The sequence below is a fragment of the Pongo abelii genome, chromosome 6 (genome assembly GCF_028885655.2).
Source record: "Pongo abelii isolate AG06213 chromosome 6, NHGRI_mPonAbe1-v2.0_pri, whole genome shotgun sequence".
NCBI lineage: Eukaryota > Metazoa > Chordata > Mammalia > Primates > Hominidae > Pongo > Pongo abelii.
The window spans coordinates 13,387,546-13,400,702 of NC_071991.2; the positions used below are offsets into that span (position 1 = coordinate 13,387,546).

The 13,157-nt window shown below is 49.9% G+C and overlaps 1 pseudogene; it reads right to left on the bottom strand.

Moving 5' to 3' along the window:
• Window positions 1–364: 364 nt before the first annotated feature.
• Window positions 365–13,068, bottom strand: LOC100448185 (paired immunoglobulin-like type 2 receptor alpha; annotated as a pseudogene).
• Window positions 13,069–13,157: the final 89 nt, after the last annotated feature.

A 13,157-nucleotide genomic window follows, 5' to 3' on the forward strand; every position in this document is an offset into this window, starting at 1 on the left:
AAGGACACCTCTCAGTGGTCTCCTTCCCTGGCTCTTTCCAGAAAACTAGCCAGCCTAAAGTTTAGCCTACATCTCTAATGAATCTGCCAATCTCTTTCCAATTATCTTTCACCACAACCTCTACTGTTTTTGAGAGCACCCTTAGGCTTCAACCTTTCCACATTCAGTTGCCAATGAAGTCAGTTCCTTTGGGAAGGGACTTGGAAATCTCTGTGCCACAGCCTGCCTCACTTTCTGGGCAAAATCTCTGTGCCATTGCTGTATAGCTGGGGGATGGGACAATCCATGCTTCTCTCTGAATGACACTCCTGATTTAGGGGCTGAGCACTCAGTGGTGAAGTAGCCTCAGGTCTTTTTGGCTTGCTTCTCCCACCATAGAAACTCTGTTTTTTGTTTTTTTTTTAGATGAAGTCTTGCTCTGTCGCCCAGGCTAGAGTGCAGTGGCACGATCTTGGCTCACTGCAACCTCTGCCTTCTGGGTTCAAGTGATTCTCCTGCCTCAGCCTTCCAAGTAGCTGGGACTACAGGTGCCCGCCACCACACCTAATTTTTCTATTCTTAGTACAGACGAGGTTTCACCATGTTGAGTAGGCTGGTCTCGAACTCCTGACCTCAGGTGATCCGCCCGCCTCGGCCTCCCAAAGTGCTGAGATTACAGGTGCAAACCACCGCACCCAGCCAAGGGACTTCTGTCTTACAAGCCAGAACAAAGAGGTTGAGGACCCCAGTAACCTCAGTGGTGCCATGCCCACAGCAGAGTGGGGGCTGGGTGGAAGGTGGGAGACCTCACCTCTTGGGCATGAAACTGCCTTTGCAAAATTATGACTGAGACAGTGGAAGAGATCTAACTTAATTGACTCCATCTTGCTTCTAACCTCCAAGCTATCCTTGTTCATTCCTGGGTGTAGGCTGAATTAACTTTGGGAGAAACTTAGTTTATAGTTTATAGTTTAAAACAAAGACAATAACAGCCCTTTCCCAAGGCAGACCTCCTTCTTGTCTAGGGACTAGATTGCCTTTATAGGACTAACATTAGCTACAAGATGAGAAATTATGGTTTAGGAGTCATGCAGCTGGAGGCTACAAGATTCTGACCCCTCTCTAAACTGCTCCTAAGATCAGTGCTTGAGATATTTTGCAGACCCTGCACTTGATGGAGCCGCTGGTACCATCCAGTTTGATAAACTGGCTCATCTAATGTTGCAGCCCCCACCCAGGAACTGACTCAGCACAAGAAGACAGCTCTAACTCTCTATGATTTCATCCCTGACCAATCAGCACTCCTGGCTCACTGGCTTCCCCCCACCCACCAGGCTGTCCTTAAAAACTCTGCTCCCTGAATGCTCGGGGAGACCAATTTGAGTAATACAACTCCAGTCTCCCACTGTTGGGAACAGGCCCCCCAAAATCTGGCCATAAATTGGCCCCAAAACTGGCCATAAACAAAATCTCTGCAGCACTATGACATGTTCGTGATGGCCATAACGCCCACACTGGAAGGTTGTGGGTTTATGGGAATGAGGGCAAGGAACACCTGGCCCACCCAGGGTGGAAAACCACTTAAAGGCGTTCTTAAACCACAAACGATAGCATGAGTGATCTGTGCCTTAAGGACATGCTCCTGCTGCAGATAACTAGCCCAACCCATCCCTTTACTTAAGGGATACTTTTAGTTAATCTAAGATCTATAGAAACAATGCTAATGACTGGCTTGCTGTTAATAAGTATGTGGGTAAATCTCTGTTTGAGGCTCTCAGCTCTGAAGGCTGTGAGACCCCTGATTTCCCACTTTATACCTCTATATTTCTGTGTGCGTCTTTAATTCCTCTAGCGCTGCTGAGTTAGGGTCTCCTCCACCGAGCTGGTCTCAGCAAGTGGTGCCCATATGTGGGGGCTCGAATCCAGGTCGAAAGGTCGCTGGAGCAATGATTGGAGAACGTGGAACTAAGCTGGAAGACACCCAAGTACTCTTAAACAATCCCTGCAGTGAGTAAGAAGGGGAGCTCGGAAGCATCAGGTTAACAGTGGGACAAGTGTGGGCTGTGGTTCATTCCACCTTGGAACTTTTTCACACTGATGATGAGGAAGAAGGAGAGTATAACGAAGTAACAGAAGAGGTTACAGAGCAGGTTTGTTTGCCAGCTAAAGCTAAAGCAGCAAAGGAGGGAGAGGTTCATTCCTACCCTTCTGCACCCTCTCCTTATTATTTTGAAGAAAAAGACCCTCCAGATCCTTCTTTTCTGGAGGACACTGGGCGAAAAGTAGTTGCCCCAGTGACTGTTCAAGCAGCACCTTGAGTGACCGCTCTTAGTTCTATTCAGGCAGGAATTCAGCAAGCTAGATGAGAGGGTGATATAGAGGCTTGGCAGTTCCCTGTTAGAATACACCCCCCCCCCCAGATCAACAGGGAAATATTACATCTACATTTGAGCCTTTTCCTTTTAAATTACTCAAATAATTTAAACAAGCTATTAATCAATATGGACCAGGTTCTCCTTTTGTAATGGGACTGTTAAAGATGTTGCTGTTTCCAGTCAGATGATTCCTACTGACTGGGACGCTCTTACTCGAGCTTGTCTAACTCCTGCTCAGTTCTTACAATTTAAAACTCGGTGGGCAGATGAAGCTTCCACTCAGGCTGCTCGCAATGCCCAGCCCCAACCTCAAATTAATATAACTGCAGACCAACTTTTGGGGGTTGGTGGCTGGGCTGGTTTAGATGCACAACTGGTCATGCAGGATGATGCCACAGAATAGCTTAGAGGAGTGTGCATTAGAGCTTGGGAAAAAATCACTTCAGGTAGAGAACAATACCCTTCCTTTAGTGCTATAAAACAGGGACCAAGAGAACCATACATTGATTTTATAGCTCGGTTAGAGGAGACTCTTAAAAAGATGATTGCAGATTCATCTGCTCAGGATATAGTGTTGCAGTTATTAGCTTTCGACAATGCTAATCCCGATTGCCAGGCTGTTCTGTGACCTATCAGAGGGAAAGCACATTTAGTTGATTATATCAAGGCCTGTGATGGTATCGGAGGTAATCTGCATAAAGCTACTTTGTTGGCACAGGCAATGGCAGGACTGACAGTGGATAAAGAAAATACTCCATTTCCTGGAGCTTGTTTTAACTGTGGGAAGCATGGTCATACTAAAAAAGAATGTAGAAAAAATCAGAGAGTCAGGCTGCCAGACAGGGGAAGAAAGAAAACTGTTGAGCCTGAAATATGTCCGAAATGTAAAAAAGGAAAACATTGGGCTAGTCATTGTCACTCTAAGTTTGATAAAGATGGGAACCTGATTTCCCATCTTTATCACCATGAAGGACCCGTCCCGGGCCCCGTTCTAAACTGGGGCATTTCCAGCTCAGGCCATTCCCTCACCACCGTACAATGTCTGTTCCCCACCACAGCCAGTAGTGCCACAGTAGATTTATGCTGCACAAAAGCTGTGAGCCTTCTGCCTGGGGAACCCCCACAAAAGGTCCCAACAGGAGTCTGTGGGCCCTTGCCATCGGGGACAATAGGATTACTTACAGGAAGGTCTAGTTTAGGTTTAAAAGGGGTACAAATACATAGAGGAGTCATTGATTCAGATTACAATGGGGAAATTCAAATTGTTATATCTACTTCTGTTCCCTGGAAAGCAGATCCAGGAGAGTGCATAGCACAGCTCCTGATTGTGCCACATGTGGGAATGGGAAAAAGTGAAATTAAACGAACAGGAGGATTTGGAAGCACAAATAAACAAGGCAAAGCAGCTTATTGAGTAAATCAAATTACTGATAAACATCCTACCTGTGAAATAACTATTCAGGGAAAGAAATTTAAAGGTTTGGTAGATATAGGAGCGGACATTTCAATAATTTCTCTACAGCACTGGCTGTGTGCGTGGCCAATTCAACCCGCTCAATTTAACATAGTTGGAGTTGGTAAAGCCCCTGAAGTATATCAAAGTAGTTATATTTTGCATTGTGAAGGGCCTGATGGACAACCTGGGACTATTCAACCAATTATAACTTCTGTACCTATAAATTTATGGGAAAGAGATTTATTACAACAATGGGGAGCACAAGTTCTAATTCCAGAACAATTATATAGCCCTCGAAGTCAACATATGATGTATGAAATGGGGTATGTCACTGGTATGGGACTAGAAAAAAATTTGCAAGTTTTAAAAAGTTCCCGCCAAAGATTACAAAATCATTTTTGATGGCGGCCATTGTTAAGCCTCCAGAACCTATACCTTTAAAATGGTTAACAGATAAGCCAATTTGGATAGAACAACAGCCACTAAGTAAAGAGAAACTGGAGGCTTTAGAGAAATTAGTTACTGAACAATTAGAAATGGGCACATAGCTCCAACATTTTCCACTTGGAATTCTCCAGTTTTCATAATTAAGAAAAAATCAGGTAAATGGAGAATGTTAACTGACTTAAGAGCCATCAATTCAGTTATACAACCTATGACAGCATTACAGCCAGGACTGCCTTCTCCTGCTATAATTGCAAAGAATTGGCCTTTAATAGTCATAGATTTAAAAGACTGTTTGTTTACTATCCCGTTAGCTGAGCAAGACTGTGAACAGTTTGCATTTACAATTCCTGCAGTAAACAACCTGCAGCCTGCTAAGCATTATCATTGGAAAGTGTTGCCACAGGGCATGTTAAACAGTCCCACAATTTGTCAGACATATGTGGGGCAAGCAATTGAACCTACTCGTAAAAAATTTTCAGTGTTACATTATTCACTATATGGATGATATACTTTGTGCTGTTGCCACTCAAGAAATATTACTCCAATGTTATGATCACTTACAAAATACGATTTCTCATGCTGGTTTAATTATAGCTCCTGAGAAAATTCAGACTACTACTCCTTACTCCTACTTGGGGACCTTAGTAAATGACACTACCATTGTGCCACAGAAAGTAACCATATGTAAGGATCAACTAAAAACATTAAATGACTTTCAAAAATTACTACGGGATATTAATTGGATACGACCTGCTCTAGGCATTCCTACCTATGCCATGAGTAATCTGTTTTCTATCCTTAGAGGAAATCCTAGTCTCACTAGCCCTTGACAATTAACAAAAGAGGCTGAGGCAGAGTTAAACAACTGATTGAGAAGCAAGTCCATAAAGCTCAAATAAATAGAATAGATCCAGAGAAGACTCTAGATTTGCTAATTTTTTCAACTCAGCATTCACCTATTGGTGTTATTGTCCAAGAACAGGACTTAGTAGAGTGGCTTTTTCTTCCACATACTAATTCACGGACTCTAACTCCTTTTTTAGATCAAATCGCTACTATGATAGGGATTGGGAGAACTCGGATTTTTTTTTTTTTTTTTTTTTTTTTTTTTTGAGACGGAGTCTCGCTCTGTCACCCAGGCTGGAGTGCAGTGGCGCAGTCTTGGCTCACTGCAACCTCTGCCTCCCAGGTTCAAGTGATTCTCCTGCCTCAGCCTTCCGAATAGCTGGGACTACAGGCATGCGCCACCATGCCCAGCTAATTTTTGTATTTTTAGTAGAGACGGGGTTTCACCATGTTGGCCAGCATGGTCTCGATCTCATGACCTTGTGATCTGCCCGCCTTGGCCTCCCAAAGTGATGGGATTACAGGCGTGAGCCACCGTGTCCGGCCTAGAACTCGGATTGTTAAATGACATGGATATGATCCTGGAGAAATTATTGTCCCTCTCATGAAGGCACAAATATAGCAAGCTTTTATAGTCTTACTTGGCAAACCCATTTAGCTGACTTTGTGGGTATTCTCGATAATCATTTTCCTAAAACAAAGCTGTTTCAGTTTTTGAAATTAACTAATTGGATTCTCCCTAAAATAACTAAATTTAAACCAATTGAAGGTGCTGAGAATGTTTTTACAGATGGATCTAGTAATAGTAAAGCTTCTTATTCTGGATCAAAAAGTAAAGTTTTCCAGATGTCCTATACTTCAGCTCAAAAAGCGGAGCTTGTAGCTGTAATTGAGGTATGGACTGCTTTTGATATGCCTATTAATGTGATTTCTGAGTCTCCATACATGGTTCACTCCACACAGTTAATTGAAAATGCTCAGTTACGATTTCATACAGATGAACAACTGATGACAAAAACAAAAAAGGAAGAAAAATAGGGATTACAGGACAGCCCATCCACAATTAAATCTAGCATTATGTGGTAAAAAGATCCGATAACAGAAAGTTGGGAAATAGGTAAAATAATAACTTGGGGTAGAGGTTATGCTTGTATGTCTCCAGGAAAAAATCAACAGCCGATTTGGACACCATCAAGACACCTGAAATCTTATCATGAGCCAAATGCCAAGGAAGAGACTCCGGGAAGATCCCGAGGACCCCCCAGTTGCAGCCATGTCGAGGCTGATGCTGAGGAGGACCCCAACTGTCACGAGCAACACTCGTTGAACACAGCCACCCACCTGGGGACAAATCAAGAAGCTGTCACAGATGGCAGAAGAAAACCTGAGGAAAGCGGGACAACCAGTCACAATGAATAATTTAATGGTAGCTATGATAGTGGTTATCACCACTGCCGTGAGTGTTCCTTCAATAAGGGCTGGTAATAATGCCTGGAAGCAATCACTCTGACAGAGTTACACATGCTTTCTGATCTCAATATTTACCATAATAAACCTGCTCCTATAATTGAGGCATATCGCCCTCAAAAACCTATTTGTAAACAGGACTGGACCCAGTTAGAAAAAATGAACGTACTTGTTTAGGAAGATTGCTTTGCAGAACAGGCAGAGGTGCTGCACGACTGTTCCTATGGAATCATTACTAATTGGTCCCCTAAGGGGATGTTTAGCTTAAATTGCACCTCTCAGTCTGCGTGCCACAGTCACACTATGTTCAGATGATCTCAACAAAACGGTCACATGGTAGAAATAGTAAGTATGGCAAAAGTTCCTATTATCTGGAACCATAGCAGTATAGTGGCACCCCAACCTCAATGATATGGCCCGCTCTAGGAGCTAAACATAAGGATTTGTAGAAACTATTAAATGCTCTCTTTAAGACCAAAATTTGGAAAAGAATAAAACAGCATCTAGAAGGACACTCTACAAACTTGTTTTTGGTTATAGTAAAATTAAAAGAACAAATATTTAAAGCATCCCAGGCACACCTGACCTTAATGCCAGGAAGTGGAGTGCTTGAAGGAGCTGCAGACAAATTAGCAGCTAGTGACCCATTAAAACGGATAAAAACACTTGGAAGCTCTGTGATTTCAATGATGACTGTGCTTTTAATCTATGTTGTTTGTCTTTGTATAGTCTGCAGATGCGGATTCCGACTCCTGTGAGCAGTGGCTCACTGTGACAAAGCTCCCCTTGCTTTTATCTCTTTGCAAATCAAAGAAGGGAGACATATTGGGAGCAAGCCCCCCAAAATCCGGCCATAAACTGGCCCCACAACTGGCCATAAACAAAATCTCTGCAGCACTGTGACACGTCCATAATGGCCCTAATGCCCAAGCTGGAAGGTTGTGGGTTTATGGGAATGAGGGCAAGGAACACCTGGCCCACCCAGGGCGGAAAACTGCTTAAAGGCGTTCTTAAGCCACAAACAAAAGCATGAGCGATTTGTGTCTTAAGAGCGTGTTCCTGCTGCAATTAATTTGGCCCATCCCTTTGTTTCCCATAAGGGATACTTTTAGTTAATTTAATATCTATAGAAACAATGCTAATGATTGGTTTGCTGTTAATAAATACGTGGGTAAATCTCTGTTCGAGGCTCTCAGCTCTGAAGGCTGTGAGACCCGATTTCCCACTTCACACCTCTATATTTCTGTGTGTGTGTGTGTCTTTAATTCCTCTAGTGCCCTCTAGGGTCTCCCCGACCGAACTGGTCTCAGCAGAAGGACAATTGGAGGGTCTGTCAGATGCTGAGGCCTGAGGAGTGGGGGCGGGGCTGGATCTGGAGGGGACAGTGAGGGGATTGTCAGAGAAAGCAGATCAGATGTGGAGACAATTGAGGGGAAGAGAAAAGGGGAGAGGTGGCAAAGGCCTGAGGAAGTGTTAGGGGCCAAAGAGAGAACTTAGAGGTCGTCAGAAGTGGGGTCTGAGATGATGGGGATGGCGTCGCCAGTGATCATAAAAGCCTCACTGCAGTGGGCAAAGCAGGTGCCAGGGCAGCTGGACTCACCCTGGGTGATGGAGAGTTTGGTCCCCTCGATGGACTGCCACTGCTGCCTGTCTGATCTCCGTGTGTCCAGCTCAACTCGGCAGAAATACCCAGACTGGTCCTTCCTCCACAGGTTCGAGATCCTGAGGAAGCCGCTCTTCTGACCCTCTGTCCAGTTCAGAAAGAGCCGGTTCAAGTAATCCTTGTGAATGGAAGGCGGTCTTGTGCTGTAGAAGAACTGCCCGTGGAAATGGCCCCGTCTCTAGGATATTCTCACGTCAGGAGCTGTGGCTAACTCCCAGGGGTGATAGAAGGAGAAGGGGATTTCCACGGAGCCACCCATGGGGGCTGACAGGTGTTTCGGTTGAGTGATCCCATAAGGGTAGCTTGGACCATATCCTGTGGAGCCACCTAGAGGAGGGAGGGAGGGAGTCGGGGAAAGACCTTGAAGCCACCGCAAGACACAAAGAGGGTGACCCCAGACCCTCCCGCACCTTCACCCACAGGCAGTCGTGTGACAGGTGGCTGGACTGACCTCTGGCCTGGGTCTCCCACTCTTCAGGCATGGGGGAGGGAGGAGGGGGAGAGGATGGGGGCACCCGCCACTGTGGGACCCGCCCTTGTTTGCTGGGGGTGGGAGCCTGGGCCCTCCCCTTTTGTCTCAGGTTGGCCCCTCCTGTGGTTTGGGCAGAGCCCACATCTGGGCAGTCCTGGGCACTCACCAGCCTGCAGAAATGCTGGCGGCAGCAGCAGGGGCCAACCCATGGCCTTGCTCTCCTCCAGGGGACGGGGAGACCAGCACAGTGGTCCAGGCAGGAGAGGGGCCCTGTGGAGGGGCCGCCTGGGGGTTGAGGTGAGTGGGGAGAGCTGGGCTCAGGCTCCACAGAGGGCTGTGGGGGCCGGGGGCCTTCCCCAAACCCATGCGCCTCCAGGGTGACCAGCACTTCCTTTATCCATCTAGCTTCTTTTCCCTTATTGCAAAAGAGCCTCCCTTGTGGTCAGTGTCAAGTCAGCCCTGCCCAAGGGCCGCAGTCCCCATCCTCCTGCTGAGGGGCCGGGCCTGACCTTGGTGGCTGGGCCCCTCCCACCTGGATCCCTGCAGCCCCCACCTCATTCAGCCTCACTTCTCATCCTTCTCTCTGCCCAGGGCCAGCGCAGGCTCTTTCAGAGAGAGGAAAGGCAGGCCTGAATCTCTGCCCTGCTGCACCCCAGATTCAGTCCTCAGAGAGGAGGAGGGAGCCGGTGGAGGTCACAGGCGCTCAGCCCCCAGCCCAAGCACTAGAGCCCCCAGCTTGTCCTCTGTCCCTCTCCCTGCCTGGCAGGGGCCCCCATGCAGTCCCCTGGCACCACCATGGCCCAGCTGGCCTCTTCCCGTCCCAGGCCCACTCCCCTGGTGCAGGGACCACAATCTTGCTCAAGCGGTGAGGGGGCTGACGGTCCCCTACACAGAGACTGGTCCTTCTGGAGGCCACTCCTTGACCCCCAGATCAAGGGGTGAGACTGGATCTGCAGGCTCCCCTCTGACCTCCTCGCCCTACAAAGGAGGGGACAGAACTCAGAGAAGCCCTGTCCCAGGCCACGTGACTTGCAATGGCGGGTCCAGGACTGGAGCCCCCTCTACCTGGATCTCTGGGCCTCAATTTCTGAGTGCAGGAACTCAGGGGTGGGGGAGTCCCAGGAGGTTGCTCCCTCATACAGCCCCTCAGGTCATTCCCTCCACACACTTGAGCCTCTGGCTGAACCAGAAGGTTCCTTGGACACTGAAGGAAGTGAAGGCTCAGAGCAACAGTGAGCATCCCGCACACAGTCCTGGGCCCATCTCTAACAGGGGGATCTGCCGGCCTCTGCCCAAGGGTGGTCACTGGAGTGGGGAGCTCTGGTGGCCCACAGGGCTCCCTCCGTAGGAGGCTCTGCCCACCCTCTCTGGGGTAGTGGCATCAGCCTTCTTGAGACAGAAGCAGGCAGGACAGGCCTCCCTTCTCTTCTCAGTCTCTTCCCTGGTCCCAGTAGGCTCCTCTGTGCTTCCCAGGGCCAGCCAGGCCACCCTGCCCTCCCTCCCTTCACAGGTCTGAGGAAATAGGTTCCCCGTGCTCAGGAAACCCCTCCGTCTGAGCCAGGCCCTAAACACCTCATTCTCCTCGTTCACCCCACAGGGAAACTGAGGCACAGGGGCTTTGGACTGAACTGGTCCCACCTGCAAAGGTAGGCTGAAGAGAGGACAAGGGATCCCCTGGCTGTCTGGGCAGGGCCTCAAGAGGGTGGCCTGCCCTGCCTGAGGACTTTTTTTTTTTTTTTGAGATGGATTCTCACTGTGTTGCCCAGGCTGGAGTGCGGTAGTGCGATCTTGGCTCACAGTAACCTCTGCCTCCTGGGTTCAAGTAATTCTCCTGCCTCAGCCTTCCAAGTAGCTGGGAATTACAGGTGCATGCCACCACACCCAGCTAGCTAATTTTTGTATTTTTAGTAGAGACGGGGTTTCACCATGTTGGCCAGGCTGGTCTCGAACCCCTGGCCTCAAGTGATCTGCCCACCTCAGCCTCCCAAAGTGCTGGGATTACAGGCATGGGATACAACGCCCAGCCACTGAGGACTGACTCTTGGTTCCATTCCTGCCTTGCCCCACGAGCCGTGGGACCCAGCTGGAAGGTCACCTGCTTACCAGGCTGCCCGAGGAGGGGGCCACATAGAACTTTTAGCCAACAGCCTCTGGGTAGCTCTGAAGGGTACATACTCCCCAGGGGCCTCAGGCCCAGTACCGCCATGTGCGTTCTCCTTAGATTCAAGGTGCATGTTTATGTCACTTTCCGGGCCCTGGACCCAGCTGAACCCCCATGGGAGATTCCTTTTGTGTCAAGATTTCTGCTCCGGGATGGTGTGAGGTCTCCCGGGGTGGTTCATCCTCCCTCCCCCAACAGCAGTGACAGGGCCTGGGGCTAAGCCTGGGGCTGTGGCTCTCTTACACAGGGGACCTGTGGGAGGAGGTGGCCCTGGAGGAGGGCATGATTCCAACATGGGCAGAGCCTAAATCCAGCCCGTTAGCCCAGCAGGTGGCCATGGGAGAGGCACGGGATGCAGTGTGTTCAGGAGCAGGGGCAGGGAGGGGCCAGGACCTTGTACCACGTTTTGAGAACCGCTGCTTGTATGTCCCCACCTTCCCCCAACAACTATCCTCCTTCTCTCACCGGCCACATCTATCCCTGCCCCGGCCCCTTGCCCCTCCTTGGCACCCACCCTGTTCCTGCTATCCCCCTGAGATCAGGCATGAGGCACAGATGTCTGCTCACTGCCTCCCTTCACGGTACTGGAGTCCTAGCCAGCGTGCTATGCCCGAAGGGAAATACAAGTGCTCTGTGTCTTCTTCAATTCTGTATTGATCTATTTGGCCTCCACCCATCACAGGGCCCATATTATCTACATTTCCTGCATTCTTGGCATTTTTTTAGTGGGGGACATGGTCTCACTCTGCCAGTAGGTGGGACTATAGGCATGCACCACAGTTCCCCTCTAATTTTCTTCTTTTTTGCAGAGACTTGGTGTCACTATGTTACCCAGGCTGACCTCAATCTTCCAGGCTCAAGGCATCCTCCCAGTGTGCTGGGATTACAGACATGAGCCACAGGGCTGAGCCCCTTGTACATTGCCAATGCTCTGGCATCTGGTGCCTCACTGACTAGGGAGAGACTCCTCCTCCCAGGGTTAGCCGACTGTAAAATTTTTACATCAACTTATTAAATCAGCTGGTCAATTTTGTTTTGCTCCTCCTTTGTCTGCTTCTTAGAGAAACCCAGCTTTCTGGAGATCCCCTTCAGGCTTCCCCTGAGACCTTACAAGCCCCACCGTTCACACCCCTGTCCGAGGTCCAGGGTGCTCTTGCTCTCCTCCTTCCCTCCCTGTCATCTTCCTCCCGGTGCTGCCTTCCTGACCCTCCTTGGGGACCTCTGCAGCACCCCTTCCTCTGTTCCTTGAGCCCCCAGCCCTGGAGGAACTGCTGAGCTGCCTAGGCCAGTGCTGAGGGCTTCTGGGAGGAGGAGGATGACCACCAGCTGAGGAAGGCAGGCCTGACCACCTGCAACCACCTTCTTCCCAGTGCAGAGCTGGGGGCTGGATGGAGCTGGGTCCTGGCAAGGCCACATCAGGGCCTGCCTGGGGCAGTGCGCTGGGCTGTGAAGGGTGGTGCAGGTGGACGCAGCCTCCGGGCAGGCCGCCCCTGAGACGGATGTAGGGCGTGGTTCCTGATTGGCAGCTGGCACTTCCTGGGATGTCCCCCATGCAGACCCAGGGAGGGGCTGAGGGGCAGGTGCCCTTCCTCCCCAGGAGTACTCACCCCAGCTGGGGGAGCAGCCTCAGCCTGGCTCCGGAACAACACTGCCCTGCCACCTAGGGCCTGCCACGTTCCTGGGGAGTCTCGAAGCCCAGAGTCCTCTCACTCACACTGTCTCATGTGGCAAAGGCCCCATCAGGCCCAGGCTGTGAGGCCCACAAGCAGAAGGGTTGGCTCTGGATGGAACATTTTGTGGGGAGGCCCCCATGTCTGTGAAGGCCTCTGCCTGCCCCGAGAGGAGGTGGGGGAAGTGACTGAGGGAAGATTTCAGGCGAGTCCCCCAACTCTCCACCCCCTGCCTGATGCCAGCTATGGAAGGAGGGCATCAGGACCCCAGCCCAGGCCACAGCAGGGAGCCCGGCAGAGGGACGCCAGGTCAAATCACAGGGACTTTTCTCAGGCTGAAGCCCCAGGAACCCTTGCTGCTGTCCTAGGACATGGTGGGATTGGAGCAGGGACCATCCCGCTGGGATCCCCCAATCCTATCTAGGCAGCCACAGGTGTCCCTCAGGAAGCTCCCCCAACCCCCCACCACCCTGAGAAGCCAGGACAGATCTCTGAGATTGGGACACTGCCCTCTCCCTGGGCCAACCCCAGCCCTGCAAGGAGGCCCCAACCCACTCTTGTTCTCACCTGGCTTCTGCCTCCCCACTCTCTTCACCCCCAAAGAAGCAGCACAGCCGAGGC